Below are 5,510 nucleotides of genomic sequence, written 5' to 3'. Positions count from 1 at the left end.
ATAAAAAGGGTAAATCAGTGTCCCCTTCTAAATAAATTGTATCAATCATATATATTTATCATAGTCATGCCAGAATCATGAAATTTTGTTCTGGTCTGCTTATTATTCACCAATAATAGTTTCAAATTATCCATATCATCAATAAGGCTGTTTTTGATAGTAAATTGCAAAGAAAACCACACAGACAGTCGTTAGGGCAACTTTTATAGTACAATTTTTAGGAAATATATCTTGAGAGTATATGAAACATTAGATTTTGAAGCTTTCTTTTAGATTTAGCAGTCTTCAATGTTATAATATCGTTATAAAGCTATTTCTGTATATGATTTGTATAAATGCCCTATGTATTTCCTCAGAAAGCAGGTAGGAAAAAGTCTGAAAAACTTGCTCCCTTAAGGGTCAGGGGAAGCAGACTGTTGTCTACTAGGGTGGTTAGCATAATGGGCAAGTGGGCAGTTCTCATGCTGGTGTGTGCATACGTGCACAGGGAAGTGTTGTGAAAAGTGATGACTATGCTCTTCTGAGTGATGTCAACCAGCATGCCTGCCCCTTGCCCGTGTGGACCGTGTGAAGCACCTGTCTGCCAGCCAGAATGCCTTGAAAGAGGAGAAAGGATGAGAAAATAGAATTCTATTTCATTAAGTTCAATGAGATCTTTGCTGAGATAACAAAGGCACGAATGAGTAGAAGATAGTTGTGGGCATGACCCTGTTCTTCATCAGTGTCACCGCCCTCATGCTGATCTGGGAAAAGCACTACCTGTATGGCCCCTCATGCATACCTTTGTCAAAGAGTGGTTGGCCGTGCAGACCAAGAGGATGCTTGACATCCAAAGTTTCTCTGCTGAGTGGGACTACAGCAAGTGTAAGTGAAAGAAGAGCTCACTGCTCGTGGATCTGAGCTTAATGTGTTCTGCTTCCTCTTGCAGCTCTGCGTGTTTCCTGGAAACCCATATGTCAGATAGCACCTATACCAATAAATGGCCACCTCTCATGCAAGAAAAATTACCACAGTATGCAAATTCTGCACTTATAATATGTATAAGTTATATTAGATAACATGATAGAAATGTCACTCGGAATGTCATTGGAATATTAGTCATTACCCTTTCTAAGAATTATTTTTTTTTTTGATAGGCAGAGTTAGACAGTGAGAGAGATAGACAGAGAGTAAGGTCTTCCTTCCATTGGTTCTCCCCCCAAATGGCCGCTACAGTCGGCACTCTGTGCCGATCCGAAGCCAGGAGCCAGGTGCTTCTTCCTGGTCTCCCATGCGGGTGCAGGGCCCAAGCACTTGGGCCATTCTCCACTGCCTTCCTGGGCCACAACAGAGAGCTGGACTGGAAGAGGAGCAACCAGGACAGAATCCAGCGCCCCAACCGGGACTAGAATCCGGTGTGCCAGTGCCACAGGCTTAGGATTAGCCTAGTGAGCCGCGGCACTGGCCCTAAGGATTTTAAAATACTATTATACTGGGCTGACGCCCTGGGTTCTAGTCCCGTTCGGGGCACCAGATTCTGTCCCGGTTGCTCCTCTTCCAGTCCAGCTCTCTGATGTGGCCCGGGAGTGCAGTGGAGGATGGCCCAAGTCCTTGGGCCCTGTGCCCGCATGAGAGACCAGGAGAAGCACCTGGCTCCTGGCTTCAGATTGGCACAGTGCGCCAGCCGCAGTGGCCACTGGGGGGCGAACCAACAGAAAAGGAAGACCTTTCTGTCACTCTCACTGTCCACTCTGCCTGTACAAACAAACAAACAAACAAAAAAATTATACTGGTTGATACAACTAATGCCTTTATTTTCATTCTTTAATTAGAATGATGTATTAATATCACCTAATGATTAATCTGATACTAATAATGATCATAAAATATTTGTGTAGAAATTCATATTGCACTTGGCTGCCCTCAATTTATTTATAGATAAATAGGTATTATAGATAGATGTGTGTATACACACACATACACCATGAACTATAAGAAATGTACAAAATATGCATAGTTGTGAAATTCAAACTAATTATTCTGTAACTCAGATGTAAACACACAAATGAAATAATTCACAGGTCTATTTATACATAGTGTTTACAATGCTTAGAAAATGATATAACTATCGCTTCTCGGCCTTTTGGCTAAGATAAAGTGTAAAATGATATAACTGAACTTGTTAGGAAAGACTATATAAAGAAGAATGAATTAGGTTGACCATTTAAAGACATGTAGAACTGCTGATGAAGGACCATTTCAGGCATATTGAAGTCTGTGGGCTATTGCAAAGTGTATTGAGCAGACAAGATGTTAAGTAACAGGTTGGATTACAGGGGTCAAGTCAAGCACTAAATGGAAGTAGGGCATCACATTCTGGAGTATATAATTTGACTAAAATATGACTAAAATTTTGTACTCTAAAAGTTCCCCATGAAACATCTTTACTCCCTAGAGACACAGTAGGCAATTCTGAATGAACTCTCTTCATCAGATCAAATGGGATAATGGTGTCGTTTGCCTTCTTCAGGTTCAGAGAATCCAGAGTAAACTTCCTGCTTTTCTTCAGCTTTTCTAACCCTGCATTCTTCCAATTATTGGAGTATCTTGTGCCATCTTTTCTTGTTCTATTCTTACTCAATGTCTTTCACAAATATAGTATAGGCAGTGGGACACCATTGGATTTTAAATCAGTCAAATGAATTGATAATAACGCTGAATTCAGATGGATCATTGTAGAATTATGCTATGTGGAAAGAATGGGAGAAAGACAGAGGTGGAGAAATGAGAGTTGGAGACCAGAGGGAGAACTAGCCAGGGTATCCATATATCAGAGCTACTTTGATGGCAGTGAGAATAGATAGGAACATTAAGAACACAGAAGAAAAAGTCTTGAGTGGTAAATTAAATACAGAAGTACAAGCACGAGGGAAAGTTAATTCAGAGAAGCAGAATGTCAGAAATCACCTCTCACACATTGATGTACCTCCAGAACAGGAGTTCCATATCCACCCTGGAACTGGCCTTCAATGTTTTAACAACTTGACTGCCAGAGAATTGTCTCAGAGTGTTCACCTTAATCACTCCAGTTATATTTCACCACTTTTATGATGATATTTCAGAAATTGTCAAGAAGATCAGGACCCTTCAGCAGCTTTTGTTAGCCTAATTTTTCATGCAAAATACAAGATGACTTAAACCATACTGAAAATAACTGGAACAAAAGCCTTAATTAATATTAGTAGGAGTGATGGCTAGCCTACATTTAGCAAATAAGGCTTTCAAGTGATTCTAGACTTAATAAACTAGGATCAAAGAGAATATATTGAGATTCACATGTATAAGACTTACTTTAAAATGCTTTCAACAGCTTTGAAAATATTTTATCTGATTCTGATAAATTAATATGACCTAGAGATGTGTGACTATATTTTATATTGATAGCAAGATATGATACAGAGGGAGTGGTTTAAAAGTCATTTGATGGCACAGGATTTCGATATTGTCTCTACTGCTCATTAGACATGTGGATTTAGACAAATTATTTCAAGGATCTGTATCCTTTTATAAAAAAAGCAATAATAATCATTTCAGTGATTATAGAAAGCAAGTACAGTGGCTGGGAGATAGCAGGCATACAGTCTATCAGAATACTCAAATCCCCAGCCTCTTTATTTCTCAATCTTTGAACAGCTGTGTTAACTGCAGTTTTAAACAGCCTCTAAAGTCTTTGTCATTAATTTTTACTTAAATCATTTTGTCACCTTTCATCTCTGTCCATTTTATGATAGTGATTCTTTTTGTAGCAATTTTCCCCCTACACATTAATACCAGGGTTTATAGATTTATCATTCTCATTCTCTTTATCAATGTCACCCTCGCCAAGGTACAGAAGCATGATTATTTCCAAAAGAGCTGATTCAGTGTGTAAGAAAATTTAGGATCAGATCTTTCCAAAAAAGTCTATTTGAAGTGTACTGTGTGGTTTTAGATGTAAATTTAGTACAATAGTCCTATAGACAAAATGAACATGCTCATTTTTTAACATATTTCCTGGAAGCATCAATCGCAAATTATAACTGGTTACAAGATAGCAATAGTGCTTTAGATCACCTTCTTCTTTAGCTCCACGTAAAAGTATTTTCTTATAACTAAGAAACTTCAATGATTACTTATTGAGTAAAATAATGATATAATATGACGGGTAGCAATTATAAGGAAAAATAAAGAGATTTAGGAACTAGGAGGTAAGTTATACAAGTTGTTGCTTTAGGCTTTTTTTCTACTTCTTGTAAGTGTTCTGCTTAAGTGTGTAGGCCATCCTGCTTTTGCACCCAGCCGGGACAATGATTGACAATATTCCGTGTCCCAACCCTTTTGCAAAAAACTCTTTTTGTCTTGGTTTCTTCCTCTATAAACCAGTCTGTGTCTGCATTTAAGCCAATTAGCTCCTTCCAGAGATAAAAAGACATTTTTATTAAGCTTTTCTTATGAAGTATTTGCTGTACTTTTAACTGACTCATAACACTTTTAACTTAAATATACTTTAAGAGATAAACACAGTGGTCTACTTCATTCCTTACTGTCTTTGCAAGACAACTACATTGCAAAAGTATTCCATGAAAAGTTTTAACTGTCCCCATTGAAGAGCTTCTAGGAAGCTTTTTTGAAGACTAAATGTATTATTGATGAGACTCTATAGGGAATTATGGCATTTTTGTCATTTTTGGTTTCAGAATGTCTTCTGTTATAAACTATTGTCACCCCAAAAACTAGCAATGCTTTCTAAGTTCTATATCTGGCAAACATAATGGTTAATAGTCCTAAATAACAACCTTGATTTGAGGAGGATGATAATCCTATATTCTAAAATTAAAATCACAGACAATCCTGTGTAAAAAAAAAGATTGCATGTCCACACACACACACTTACTTGTTAGTGATCTTTTTGGAATTGGAATAGAGGTGAACTATCTCTGTCCCCATAGGTGCGTGTGATATTATATATATATAATATATTATATATTATGTAATATAGTATTACATATAATATATTATATAATTATATTCATTATATACAATACTATATATCATATATTATTCTATTATATTGTGTATATAATTTATATGTATTATATATAATATATACAGTCTATCATATTTAATTATTATATTACAATACATTATACACATTATAATAAATATATAATATTAAAATATAATCATATATGATATATTAGTAATATAATAGTATTATGTATAATATTTAATATTATATGTATTATATAATATATAGTATATATATATATTATCACACACACATATGGGGAGAGAGATAGTTCACCTCTATTCCAATCTGTGTGATATATTGTCAGACAAAGAGAGATACAGTACCCTTTGCTAGGCTGCGTTTGTGGCCCCAAATACCCACACCCAACAGGTCTTTACCAGGCTGAAGCCAGGAACCATGAACTCAATCCAGGATTTCCATGTGGTGTCAGGAACCTAGACTCTTGAGCCATAACCTACTG

General features: G+C 36.5%; 1 pseudogene; it reads left to right on the top strand.

The window, feature by feature from the left end:
• Positions 1 to 335: 335 nt before the first annotated feature.
• Positions 336 to 1,058, top strand: LOC100348831 (cytochrome c oxidase subunit 4 isoform 1, mitochondrial pseudogene; annotated as a pseudogene).
• The last annotated feature ends 4,452 nt before the right edge of the window (positions 1,059 to 5,510 follow it).

This window comes from Oryctolagus cuniculus, chromosome 16, assembly GCF_964237555.1.
Source record: "Oryctolagus cuniculus chromosome 16, mOryCun1.1, whole genome shotgun sequence".
In the NCBI taxonomy this organism is placed as follows: Eukaryota; Metazoa; Chordata; class Mammalia; order Lagomorpha; family Leporidae; genus Oryctolagus; species Oryctolagus cuniculus.
This window is presented reverse-complemented; position numbering and strand designations above follow the sequence as displayed.